General features: G+C 37.2%; 1 protein-coding gene across 6 annotated transcripts in view; it reads left to right on the forward strand.

Moving 5' to 3' along the window:
- MPP7 (membrane palmitoylated protein 7) overlaps positions 1 to 14,637 on the forward strand; it is a 149,466-nt gene that overhangs the window by 23,641 nt on the left and 111,188 nt on the right. The gene's annotated exons all lie outside the window — the stretch shown is intronic.

Raw genomic sequence — 14,637 nt, forward strand, 5'->3', positions numbered from 1 at the left:
ATTTCTTGTTTGGATCATGTGAATTTGCTCAACACAATAAGCCATTTTGGTCCTTAGAAGGTGCATGGTAGGGTATTCCAAAAGCACTTATAACCAGGGGACTTCTTAGTTTTACTTCTTTGAAATTTCTGTTGTGAATGCCCATCCTGTGATGAGAATGGGGACCCCAGTAGGGTTCCTTAGGAAGGCTTCGCTTCTCTGTGACATGGTTCCATCTGGTGAATTAAAGAGCTTTTGAAATAATTGCGTAGTGCTCTGAAGTATATAGAGTTTCTTAACCTTTTCCTACATGGAATTTCCTTCTACGTGTAAATCCAGCGTTGCTCCCTCAGGTCATCATTAACTTGTTTGTGTATTTGGATTAACTAACTTGGCAGCCTCCCAGCACCTTCTGCAGATTAATAAGAGCAAGTTTCACCTTGTTTGTTTCTTTTTTTTTTTTGTCCTTTCGTAACTTTAAATGTGACATTCTTTCTGCTGATTGTCCATGACAGTTTTTTTCTGAGTTGGTCTGTTAAAGAAGACATGCAGTTTCTGGAAAGTGGGGAAAACATTGTGAGCTAACAAATAAGACAGCACGTTTATTGTGCCTAAACAAACCTGGATATAGATATTCCTCCCCTTCTAATGTTAGGCTGATTTGTGTATTCTCACTTGGAAATGCGGGAAAAAAATTTGCATTTTTTCCTTCAATTTGGAAAGATTTCCTTTCAATTGCAGGAAGAGCTATGGAGATGATGGGATTTACACCAAAGTTTTGGAATATCTATGTATTGTTCAGGAGCAGGCCAGGGAAATTTTGTCTTTTTATGTTTCAGATTAGGAAGAAATTCTTTACAGAAAGGGTAATCAGGCATTGGAATGGGCTGCCCAGGGAAGTGGTGGATTCTCCATCCCTGGAGGTTTTTAAGATGAGACTGGATGTGGCACTTAGTGCCATGGTCTGGTAACCACGGCGATAGTGGATCAAAGGTTGGACTTGATGATCTTGGAGCTCCAACCCAGCTGATTCTATGATTCTATGATTCTATGCCAGGTTTTGCACCTTCTGCTAAGCTGGTTTATTATCCATGGTCTGCCAAATATCAATGGGCTTAGAAGGCCTTAAGGATATATAGCAGAGCTGGTAATGCCGGTTTTTGTGGGGTCCAAGTGTAGTGCCCTCTTGCTGCTGTCTCTGTGGGTGGTGGCAAATGACTGCTGTTGGTTATTGTAAGCACCGGTGGCAAGGATTTTTGCAGGGTTTCAGAAAGCTCCAGTTCATTCAGCTCATGAGCCCACGTAGGTGTTGATTGTTTGTCGTGATAATATATATGTGGGCTTTGTATTAAGACTGTAGAAGACTCTGTTTCTTCACAACCAAATTTGAAAGAATATCACTAGAATAGTTGTCAGGTGGTCTAAAATTGAGCAGTTCTAAAGATTTGCACTTGAAGCTTAATTGAGTTCATTTTGTATAAATGTTTTGATGGTCCTACATGACACAACACGCTCTTGGAACAGATGTCTCAGTCTCAGTTGTTACTGAAGTTGTAAGGCTGTAGCAAGGACAGGCTGTCACAGCTATTGCGGAAGGGAAAGGGAAGGTCGGCTGTGGCTGAGGCAGTGGAAACTGGAACAGAGAACTGCATCGTGTTCCTGCCTCTGCAACTGAGTTGTTCTAGTGAATTTAATCACACTTTAATTAGTGTTTCTAAGTAATTAAAACCTTTTAAAGATACTGCTAAATAGACATACTTGAGTTTGAGTTCCCAGTGCCAATCTTTGGAAGGTGGCTTCCAAACATTCTCTCTCTCTGTTCCGCAGAGGCTTAAGTTCATCACAACTGTGCTGTTGCACATGTAGGTCTTCATAGGTCTTCATTAAAATGCCCTTAAATATTAGACCATCTCAAAAAGGGCAGTACAAATTAATCAGTGCTCCTGACCTAAGCCCATCTGTGCCTTCTCTTTGAACTTGGGGTTAAGTACAGTGATGCTGCCTTGCATGAATATTTTGGAAACCTATGAAAACTGTAATACTACAGAGAAGTTAAGTAAATCAAACTGTTTTGTAATAACCAGATTTTACAACAATTTATGTTAGCATTTACTTGAAAATAAATTTCCAGATTCTTATCTTATTTGTCCTGGAACGTTTTGTCTTTTTCTTAAGACATTCATTCCTTTTAATTAATGCCATGTTTTTTTCTCACAGAACTATACAGTGTACTTCCATACATTTTAATTTAAGCCTTTGGAGACCTTAACATGAATTATCTTATTTTTTTGTACTTTTACTGATAAGAAGAAAGGGAAACTAGTGAATTTTTAATCTAATAATATTTTTGTTCTTAATTTCTGTGCAAGTAGCCAGTAAGTCATTGTTGAATTGAAAATATAAAGAATGTAATAAATAATTTTATATATCAATTAAAATTCAGGTATGCATTCCTATGAGAACACTTATGAGTATATAACCATATAGTTTCATTAAGAAAAGTGAAATACTAATCCTCATGATAGCTTAGAGGAATACATTGAATTTGCTATCTTTTGAGAAAGTAGAACTAGCAGATCTTCCTATCGTGCTTACTTTTTCATTTGTATACAGGAAAATGAAAACAAGCATTCCTATGTTGAAATTCCTGCTGGGTCACTCGGATTTTAGGCTAGTTATTGAATTGAATTAGTTGAGTAATTTGAAATAAAGAAAATATTCTCTGCCTATGTAAAAGGGCTGTTAGTAATCCAGGGTGATACTTCAGCAAACTCTGTCCATTGGAGCCTATTTTAATTTATTCTGTTGTTAGATTTTGAAATTTAGACAATTACAGTGCATGAATATTTTTATAGATTCTTGCTTTTTGTCAGTTTTGACTAGGTACTTAAAAATAACAGGTGTCTTTTTGAAATGCACTTATCTTTAGAATTTTTTTTTACAGTGAGAATTAACTTCTGATGTTTCAATATCTTTTGGTATATTGAGCAAGTGGTGTGGAAATGCAGAAGAAGCAAAAGGTGACCCTGTCTTCAGAAATGCATTTGTTTGCAGCACATAAGGCCAATATGTAAGAGAGTAAAGACAGATGGAATAATCAGTGAGCATGGATTGTCCTGTACAATGAGCAAGATGTGGTGTATTTTGGGGAGTGTGAATACAGGGAGAATGATTACTTATGACTGTAAAATATGGACTTAGGTAACTCAGTGCTAACAGAGAGCAACATAGCTTGTTTCAAGGTGTACTTGCTAGATTTTTATCAGAGGAGCCACCTTCCACTTCTAAGCCAGCTTTTATGGTGAGGCTATTAGATATTGCACGTCTTTAGCAAAGTTTGGAAGTAAACTTGATAGCAAATTCTCTGGTCATACTTGTTTGCACTTTCTTTTCAGGGATTCTTTCAGCTCTCAGTGAGTGCCAGGACAATTTTTTTCCTCATTAGCCTCGTACTCTTCTCCCTTGCAGACATGAAGACTTAATTTTGCAGACTGACCTAAACCCACAGGCCAGGGTGGGTTTATTTGGGGTTGAAAGATAAGACAAAAACAATGAAATGTGTAACTGCTTATCACAGACAGTCCTGCTAAGCCTCTTCCAAGAAGTGTCTGGTCAGGGATAGCAGGGTGCCTCCTTTCTGTTGTGTCAGCTACAAGAGAGAGTGATTGGACAGGTCACTACTGGTGTCTGGAGTTGTCAAACTCCTTGGGTCTCAGAGAGCAAAGGGAGGAGAGTGGTGGCCAGGGTGTGCCTAGCTCAAACTCGACCTGTCTGCTTCTGTACTCAGTGTAGAACAGCACGTTTCGGTGCTTTTCATGGTTATGAAGAACTTATTGAGTGCCTAGTTGGTGTATTTTATTCTTTTTTTCAGAGTTAAATTGACAACTAGAGGCTTTGTTATTTCTACAGGCACTTTCTCCCTTCACCTCTTTTTTAAGTTCCCCCTCATGCAGCAGTAATATGTTTATCAAATACTTGTGCATTTGCACATCGATAACTATTGCACGAGCACCTGTGACATTACTAATAACTGATCTTTGACATACTGTAGATTTTATGGCTTTTGTATTAAAAGTGATAGTGTTATCACAGGGTGTTTAGTGAGGTAGATATTCTGCAAACCCTGTTGTTCTCCTTGCCTGTTACTGTGGGGAGATTAAAGGCTGGGCATGCCCAGTGTGGTTATTCTGTATTTTTCAAGCATAGTAGTACAAAAGAGATTCTTTTTAAACCATCTATCACTACTGTGATTTCTTTCACTATTGTGATTTTTTCACTGCTTTCTAACCTAAAACTCAGAGTTCTTATTATTTTTTCAGTACGTTTGTAGTTCCTGAGGGCCTGAAGAGGTTTTGCATGTGGCCAGAAGAGGAGGGAGATGAACAACTCTTGTTCATGCTCTTTTGTGACAATGTATAAGATACATATTCATCACAGAAGCACACTCTACTGATCTTCAAAAATGCGCTATGTGATTATTTACATGTACTTACTCATACATTTTAGGTGTGACTAGCCCTTGGAGGGGGAGTTGTTTGTTTGTTTTGAATTTGGTTATTATCATTTATCTGTTTGGTTTTGTGTACACTCCCGGCTTGAAGTAGTATGATGTGGGACTTAAAAAAAGAAGCTATTTAGTAAGCTGGGTTTGTATCTACAAACTGTGAAGTTATGAGTCTCTCTTGTTCCTACTTGTTTTCACAGTAGAAAACAGTGTGAAAAGAGTTCTCTTTCTTCTTCTCTCTGCCACCTTGCTTTCCCAGCTAGGTAGGGGCAAGGCAGAGGCAAGAGACTTTGATGACCAGAGGATCTGACCTCAGAGAAGCACAGCCTTGGGCCCTAAGAATCTCTTGACCAACAACATCTTCAAAACAGAGTTTCAAAAGAAAATACTTCTTTTTTTAAAAAAAAACCAAAAAAAACAACAAAACCTATGCTTGACATTTAAATGAAGAGGAGTTTCCTTTTGAAAAATTAATTTGAATCTCTAAGGTTTTGGTCAAATGTTAAGCAGTAAAAGCCCCACATCTCTTTTATCTGACCAGTGCTAATCAAACTCATTAGTCCATTTGCATAACAGCAAAGACCACTGGCCACGTGTTGTTGTTCTCTATCTTCAGTTGCTTTTTCCATTGGGCTGTTGGATGCAAGAATTTAGGGCACACTGAAAAACTCTTCCAGAGAGCTTATGAGCTTCTGTACTTCCATTTCTTTTGCACTCCCTGGCTGCTGCTGGCTATATTGCATTCAGTTGAGAGGTGGTATTTTGTTTTGTTTCAAACTGGTGGGCTACATAATGATGAAATATCTTCTGGTATTCACTTAATAACTTCTAGGGAATTAACTTCTAGGTCCTAACGTTTGTTTAAGCTAGTTTATAATGTTATGAGTAACAATTACAATATTTGTGAAAATAAAGTTACATGTCAAAGCCCCCTTAGTATTCTTTAATCATACTGCCATACCTGAAATGAGCTGTGACAGTGATACTTTGGCAAATAACATACCATGAAAAATAGAGTTATACTCTAATATTTTCCACAAATCTGAAGCCTACTGATGAGTGAGAGAAGAGTAGTTATGAAACTGCATGAAATTTATACTACATAATTATATTGCTATACTGTAAAAGCTGACAGTGATGTGAAATTTGGCAGCAAATATTGCTGCTGCTTTTGCCCTGCTTTTGATCTTTATGACTTTTCTTCCTCTCCTCCTTCACCACCCTAGTTGAAGGTCATAGAAGATGCAATGGGAAAATTTTGAGCAACATTTTTCTCTATCATGAGGCCTAATTTCCAGATTTTAGAAAATACTATTGCAGTTAGACTGACTTTGTCATTGATGAGTAGATTCTCTGTAAATCAATTCTGTTTTCAAGCACAGCACATTAGTTCAAGAATATTGAGGTCGTTAAATTAGGAGTTACATAGACCAGATGGCTAATTGGTTGCTGGAATATGATGAGGCTAGGTTTTATATTTCTGATTAAGCTGAGAGCTGTGTGGGAAATGCTAATACAGTCATCAGTAAGGAGCGGAAGAAATTTCCTTCATTTCCTCTGAAAAGAAACACAGAATGTTGTCACTTTTACCATATGGAATATGAAATCATATATCAAGGTTAATATATATCAAAGCATTGGTCGGGAAACCTGGAAGGATGAGAATTTTGATCAAAATAGAAGAAAGGGATGTGATTTGGGAAACGAGAGCTTACCTGGAACTCAAGCTATTGCAGGAGGGAAATACGTGATTTCCTATATACACCACAAATTGTGTCTTACATTTTAGACATTTTTCCTCTTCAAACTACCATGTGCTTTCTGGTGAATTTTCACAGATTGGCTTCTTTCAATAGGTATAAATTTGTTGGACATTCTTTACAAGACCATTACCAATAAAGGTAAGGGCTGGCTCAGTCTTGGGCATTTTAACTGAAAGAGAAGCACAAGTTATGTCCAGTGTTAAGGTGTGTTAGTTCAACACCAGGAACCCAGGCATTTCACTATGTACATGTAGTTTGAAGAGAAGTGACTTAAAAATTCACCATAGTGAGATGTTTTAAATATCTTATCGATTTTATTCCATGAATTTTCCCTCAACCTAGGAAGTGTAACTGGTGTCACAGTGATGAGTCTGGTATATTGAATGTGTTCTGATGGAGCACACTATGAAAACTTGTGGTTTTGTCCCCTCTGACTTTTTTTGTGGTCTGCTCTTATTTAGTAAATGCTGCCTCTATAGTAAGAAACCAGATCACAAAATCTATGAAATACTTGTCATATATCCTGATTAGAAAAGAAGAAAAATAAGTGCCTTATTCATACTATTCTAGATTGAAATGTTTTAAAAAACACCACTTTCATAAAAAGATAAATTGACAAAATGCAATTGCAGCAACATTCTACAGTAATAAATTGCAAATATTTGTTTTAGTCGGCACTTCTCCAGTTTCCTAACTTTCTTAAAATTATCAAAATCCAGGTCCTTGTTTCTTGTCATTCAAGACAAGATATGTGTTCAACTTACTTAACTTAAAGATAGGAAGAACACCCCTTGGCTGTTAGGAAATTCAGTGGGTTTTCATACCTATTGTGTTATTGTTTATAGATCACATAATTTCACTTACTAAACGGTTTGCAGACAATTATTTCAGTAATGTTGTTTATGTAAGGTGAAAATGAATTTTTACAAGGAGGGGAAATAAAGCTAATTTTAACAAATTTTTTAATCAATATCAGTCACATATAAATAGAGCATTTTATATTTTAAAGTTCCATGTTGGATTCTTCTGTATATTTGCTCTTTATGCAACCATATATAGACCTGTGTGTGGTGTGAGATGAGAAGAGCTGTTTTGTTATTACCAAAGACAAGATGAAATCTATGTTGACTTACAAAAAGTGCAGGAGCTCCCTCTCCTGGCTTAGAGTGCTGTAAGTTGGAAGTTTTTGGGGATGTTTTCATTTCATCACATTAAAAAATCTCTTACTTTGAATACTTGTAGAAATGCTTGTCTGGTGTCTTTCAAGTCCGGGTAAAATTTGGTTCAGCCCAGCATTTGGTTTTGATGCCCATTTGGGTTCTGCTCTGAGTGCAGTATCCATGTTTCTGCTGCCTGGCTCTGTAACCTCCACAGGCAGCAGATGTCCTGTCTGTCAGTGTGGTAGTGCTGGAATGGTCACCACAGCGATGGTTGATGTACTGTAAGCTGCAATTCCAGTATGGTCTCTTCATTTAAGTCCCACCTGTCACACCTGTTAAGAGTAATGTGTGTCCTTGATGGTCACTTAGCACAAAGCCCTATAAAATCATCCTAAGTTTACAAAGGAGAAGTTTAAGAGAATTAAAGAAGCTTTACAGTTGATCTATGTATTGTGACGCCTTTCCTCCCCTTCCCTCCCATCCATCTAGGGAGTGGTAGGAGAGAGGAGGCTTCCTTGATGTTTGTCATTATTCAACCTTTCTCCTTTCATAGCCTCATTAATCTTGCAAATCCTCAGAGAAAATGGATGGTTCTGTAGATACTTAAATATGGTAGGGTAGCACCTGAGTGTTTCCAGCTACATCATTCTCAAGGGTAGGAACCTGACTGGAAAAGGTGGCACTGGAGACAGGTGTCTTACCCTAGCTGTTAAAAAAACCCAAACCAACAACGACAAAACCCAGTGAATTTCTGAATTCTGAGAATGCAGGATGATTAAAAAATAAGTCCTTAACTCACCTCTGTCAGTGTTGTACCTTTAAGTCATCTATTAAAATAGGAGCCAGGAGTGCCATAGCCACTGTTCAGTTCTGTATCTTACCATCTCAAGGATACTACTGCAAGGAACACACATCATTACGTACTTGAAAAGACCGTTACTTTGCAGTGACTACGATTTTTGTACAATATATATGTCTCCTGAAGTAGCTCCACTTAGCTGAACTCAGTTACCTTCCATCCATCTATTTTTTTAGACTTCCTAGATATTTTAGCTTTTCAGTTCAGAGGGATGCACCCTCTTACAGGAGTGTAAGAGAGTATATGACATGTGTGGGAACAGTGCACATTCCTGTATTAACTTTTCCAGTGCTATTAGGGAATTTTCAGTTATGGGATCTCAAGGAAACATTTTACTGTAGTACAGTTTTGCACTGCAGCATCAAAACTTGTATTCACAATATTTTATTTTTCAAAGCATTAGATTTTTAAAAAATGTTTATACACTTTTATTTAGCTACACTTGCTGTCACAGCTAACTGTTTTGTATAGCACCTTTGTCATTTCCTAATAAACTTCAAGATGTGTAAGTTGGAGAGGATCAATGAATAAGAAAAAATGTCAAAGGTTCACTATCAAATTGCTTAACTCTGATTTATACAGTTTCAGACAAGAAAAAAAAGAAAAATACTTTGGTATTTCTAGCAAATGCCAAAATAGAATCAATGCAGTATTGTTCACCTAGTTAAAATTCCAAAATCCAGGAAATGCAAACATTAAGTTTCCAACAGCAACATTAACTTGGACTCTTTGCATATCCTGTGTTTTCCTGGTATACATTAAGACTTAAAGCAATGTATTAAGCTGTGAGTTGAACAAGAAAAACAGAAAAAAATTCTTCATGTAGGTAGCACTGCCAAGTTAAGTTCTGTTACCATTTGTGTTTATTGACCTTCTATAATTTTAGATTATTTTCTTCATAAAGATTGACTATGATTTCTTTGGCCAAATGAAGTGAAACCTGAGAGTTTGTCTTCACTGCAGTGCGAACTTGACATACAGTTTACCCCTTGCCTTAAATCTGACTCTTCTTCATCCATCAGTATCTCAGATTCGAATTAAGTGGCTTTTAAACTTGAAAATATGACTTGAACCTCAGAGGCAGTCTGATTGCCGTGGGAATATAACAGGCTATATAGACTGCCCAGACAGAACTTAGAATTAATTCCAATTGGTATCTGTTTTGCTAATTAAATTTGTGCATAACTAAAATGTGCAGGGTGGCTGTACTCAGAGTAAATCAAGTTTAAAGATGGGCTGTATCTCTTTTGAATGCTAATGGATAATTTTGGAAACAGTATACATACTTGGTTCCAAAAGTTTTAGAGAGTATTCCAGATGTTACTGAGTGTTGATTATAAGTAACTCAGAACCCTGCTCTGAGGGTGGTTCCAGCCTGGAGATGGTACAGAGCTGCAGGCAGACAAATCTCCCCTTCTGATCTGTTCCTATCTGTGACTGCTTGCACATGCCATACACTTAAGGCTTCTTGCCTGTGTGAGCTCAGCTAATCCATGTTCTAGAAGAAAGAGAAGAGCCTTAAAGGAGATATTTGGAGAGTGGTAAAGCGAGGATTTGCTGGTCAGAAATAGACTTGGAGACTGACTCTAGTTTGGAAAGCAGTGGTGTGAAAAATAGAGAGGGTCATTAGGGCTGGAGCAGGTGTGGGATGCGAGTAGAAATGGAGACGAGAAAGTTAAAACTGTAAGGGAAGTAAAAGTGAAGTGTTAGGAGATGGGAGTATTTGTAAAGAGAGGGGGTAAAAGCAAGGTTGATTAGTGGAGGTTCATGAATTTGTGACAAGAATAGTGAGTGCACAGCAGTGTCATCCAGGGGAAAGATAAAATGGTCATAGATATGAAGCAAGAAACTGCAAGGTGGAATTGGGACAGTGGGGTCTGAGAAGGGGAAGCTTCATTCCTGGAAAGAGGGAAATGGAGAAAATGAAGATAATGAAAATAGAAATGGAAGGAAGTGTGTGCTGGATGATAAGTCATACAGTGGCTTTGATGCATTGGTGCTACCAGAGCTTGCCAGGTAGGAAGAGGAGGAGGGGAGGGTGTGCAGCAGGAAGAGAGCTTTTTGGGAGTTAGTTGGAATTGGAGAGTTCAAGAATGAAGAATGCTCATGGGGAGCTTTCAGAGAGGAAGAGAAGACTGCACAAAGTGTTTGGTATGTTTGATGTACCAGCAGTGCAGAGACACTGGAACGTGTTACTGCCTGGCTATTCACCTTCACCTTTGTTTTCCTCTACAAACTTAGTATCACAAAGAAGTTTGTCTTGCAAAGCTTGTAAACTTCTGAAAGTCAGGCACAGACTTCTCTGATTAGCTCTCTGCCCGTGTGTGATATTTGGTTTTTGCTGTGCACATGTACACACAGGGAAGTTTTTTGTTACTTATGCTCAAGATGCAACTAATAAAGTACCACTTAATAAATCAAAACTTTTTTTCAAAACTGAGCTAAGACATACTTTTTAAAGTGCTCATATTGAATTTTAAAACTTCACATTAAAGAAAGCAGTCTGAAACTTATTAAAATGAAAATTATTGTAGTGAGGGTTTTTTGATAAAAACATATGTTAAAAAAGTAGGGTTTATTTGTTTATTCTTCTTTTGCTTTCAGAAAAAAATACTTGCTTAATTATTCATTCATCTCTTCCCTTCACCCATCTTCTCCTCCACGAAAAAAATAAATCATCACATTTTGACAGAAGTGTATTATGGAAAATTATTCTGAACAAAGGAGAAGTGTTCAGAAGATTAGTTAATCCAAAAGAGGAGTGATCAAAATTTCTGTAATAAAATATAGAAGCATTGTGAACTACCTGTGCCTTATTTCGCTGTAGACGTGTTCAAAATTTTGAATTTGAAAAATAACATTCTGACATTGGAGGAGATGTTTCTGAGTTTGAAATGATAGTTTGAACATTTATGTCATTCTGAGGGTGATTTTTGGATATGGCTGTTTAACAGACCTGAGAATTGGTGCATACATGTTTTGTTGAGCCACAGGACAATGAAGTAAATAATGCTGTTGACACTAATACATGGCTAAAATATTTAAATCAATTAAATATTTGCTAGTTTATTAAGCATCACCTTAATCCTGGTTCTATTTCTATCACAGATTTTCCATCAACTTTTGTAAATGTGGGATCAAACTGCATTATAATACTATTAAAATATGAAGTATATTTCTAAAATTGGAGTTGCAGAGCCCTTCGGTGCAAAACATTTGTAATTGTCTGTTAGGGACGGTTGACGTTATTGGGTGACTCATTGCAGCAGGTTTTTCTGAACTCTCATTTATAGGAAAATTGTCATTTTTTTCAGTATTTTGGGGGTCAGTAAGGTTTATAATTTACTGTAGTTACTTACACTTTTGAAACAGACTATCAGGAAACCATGCCAGAACAAAACTATTTTTGCAGGTAATTAATGGAGAGGCTGAGGTACCTGCTGACAGCTATTTTCCAAGAAAAGGAATGGTTTGCAGCTAGGGGAAAAGTGTTAAAAGTGTGCCCAAACCAGTAACTCAAACTGAAAGAGCAACCTTTGATCTGAGACATAGTTTAGGTCACACTTTAATGAATAGCTTTATTAAACTAGTATATTAAACTAATATTATTCTGTCAGTTGGTACATTTTATTTGCAGAAAATTGGATCTGTCTAAGGGTATCTGACATCGACAACAGTGATGCTGTTTTAAATTAAACTGGTAGCTTTAGTGTATTTATTTAAAGGAATGTTTTCATGCATTTAAAGGAATTCCAACACTGACATTTAAAATCTGAGTCTGGACAGAGCTCATGTAGGAGGTTTTGTGTTAAAGACAGGAAAGGTGCAGGTTGCAAAAAATCTTGCCTACAAAAAGTTTTGTAATATTGCTACTTATTGAAAATATTTCACTTGTAGCATGGGGGTGTTTTCAGGCTGCAAAGAACTGTCTAAAATTTTTAAATTGCAAACTATCATAATATATAAATTAATAACTATATTACTATTTTATATCTTTATATATTCTATATTTTATTTCTATTTTTTCTATGTTAGATCATCTCACTGAAAGAGCTTCTGGTATGTTTTTGGAAATGTGTGGTCAGGTAGTGATCGGAGTTGTGTGTTTTCTGTTAATGATCCAGTGAGGGAAGTGTCTAGTGAGAGCTCATCTTTGTAGAGGAAGAGAATAAAATTATGAAGGTCCAAACATGTAGCCTTGACACCACAAGCAGGATAGGCACTCACTGGAAATCAGCCTTACTTTGTTCTAGTGTTGATCGACTGCTGGAAATAACCACTACAGACTGTGATGGGGTATTCATTTCTGTCTTAATGTTTTTCAGCACATGACTTCTTAAATACTCTCTCTTTGTAGTAGTAATTATAGATTTTATCATTTAGATCATATTTTTTTTTCCCCCCATCTGTAAAAATTTTCCTGTAAGGAGAAATCTGAGAGATCCCTCTTCTGATGCATCAGTGCTTCACAGTTAAATTTGAGACATGGAAATACAAGGCACACTACAAGATATAATGAGTTCACAGGTATTTTTTTCCCAAACTGCTTATTTGTTAAAGATGTACCCACAAATGTATAAATTAAATGTCAAGCAGTTAGTATGTTTTCAATGTATGCTTAAGAGTGTCTAAATTCACATCTACTATTCTCAAAGCCTCAAAAACAATGTGAAGTTTTTTCTAACATCCCTATGACATAAACTAAGCAAAATGGAGAACACTGATGGAACATTATACAGAAAAATATTATGCAGAAGCCTTTAATTATTCTGATGGCTGAAGATTGATATGATGGCAAGACTGCAAGAAGGTTAGTGAAGGCAGCTACTGACCTTTTCAGTTTTCAGTCCAGGTTTTCTGTGTTTTGGTATATTAGTTAATAACATTTGGTAGTTCCATAGATATTACTTTTTTTTTTTTTAATAATTGGACTCTATACACAGAATTTTTTACCACTCTTAATTTTTGTCATACACACAGCTGAGTGAGTCAAAGGTAGCTTCTTGCTTCTGCAGCATCTTTGAAGTCTCATCATGTTTGTGCACCGTGTCCTCTTTGCAGTGATTCCAGTTCAAGATTTTTGGAAGGTTCCTGTTGCCAGCATGCCTGTACTACTTGTAAGGGCAGCTGACCAGCTTTGGAAGCCTGTCAGGAGCCACAGGCAGGTTCCAGTACCCTGTCGGAGACCGTGTGATTGAGGAGGTGAAAACTTCCTCAGAAGAGTGTAAGGATTTGATAGATCTCATTACATTACAACTTCCAGAAGAGTAGAACACCATTTTCAATTCAGATTTTGTCTACCAAAACAGTCTAGAAAACCTCCCTTGGCAATTTCCTGTGCTGACTAGGTTTTGGAGACTTGTATACACGTCTGTAGTAATTCAATTACTTGAGGCTCCATAATGAACACAGGACTGAATGGCTGTCAAATTTCTTGTCTCCACATGAAATCTCTATCTTGTAGTTCAAATACCATTTGCAGGCATTCTGGTTTAGTTCTGGAAATCAAGGTTATAGTCATCATAATTGTAGCATCCTTTAGAAAAAAAGGCTGAATGTTTCTTGTATCAAACAACCTGGGTTTATGTGTCCCATCCCCACCCCCTCACTCCTCCCCCAATTTGTAGCATCACTAGGTTCATACTTTTAATGTTTTTATATGTCATAAATCAGTCAAAAGTCTTCAGCCTGCTTTTCAAATGTGAAGAAAATCAATCCATATTCATTAAAGTGCCAAAAATATTGAGTAACTTATAAAACATCATTTCAGAAATAAATGTTACGGAATTTATTAGGTGGGGAGTCAAAGACAGAAGCAAGACTTCATGCGTTCTATCTCCAAATGCATGGTGCTTGCCATAAACACAAATTTGAATCAGCTTTCCTACCCCACCTTTTGTAGATCAATGAACTTGACTAAAAGAAAATGCATGCATGACTAATGGAGTCACTTCTGTTCAAAAGCAGTAGAGAATGCTAGAAAGAAGCTCTTAAGGCTGAAATTATGTGGAAGGCAATTCATCTTGGCGCTCTTCAGCTGCCTCTCACCTCCTTGCTTTATCTGACAGCCTCTGTCTATCCTTGCCAGTCAACCAGACAACATGGATGATCGGGAACAAGATTTATCCCCTTATCCCTTGGTGAGGACCTCTCTTACTTGTGGGTTATTCAGAAAAATGGTTCCCTTGGAGAGCTCTAATTCTAGAATTCAGCTGTTTTGGAAGGTGCTTGCAGGAGGTTTCTGCCCCGCTCCTGTCTAACCTGGGGATGTGTTATGTCACCGTAATGAACTCGGTGGTGGAGGTGGCTAGAATTGCGTCTGGCTTGGTGACCGTGCTTGTGTGGGTGTGCGGGAGCTGTCAGAAGACGGGG

This window comes from Lepidothrix coronata, unplaced genomic scaffold (assembly GCF_001604755.1).
Source record: "Lepidothrix coronata isolate B3197 unplaced genomic scaffold, Lepidothrix_coronata-1.0 Scaffold80, whole genome shotgun sequence".
Classification (NCBI taxonomy): domain Eukaryota; kingdom Metazoa; phylum Chordata; class Aves; order Passeriformes; family Pipridae; genus Lepidothrix; species Lepidothrix coronata.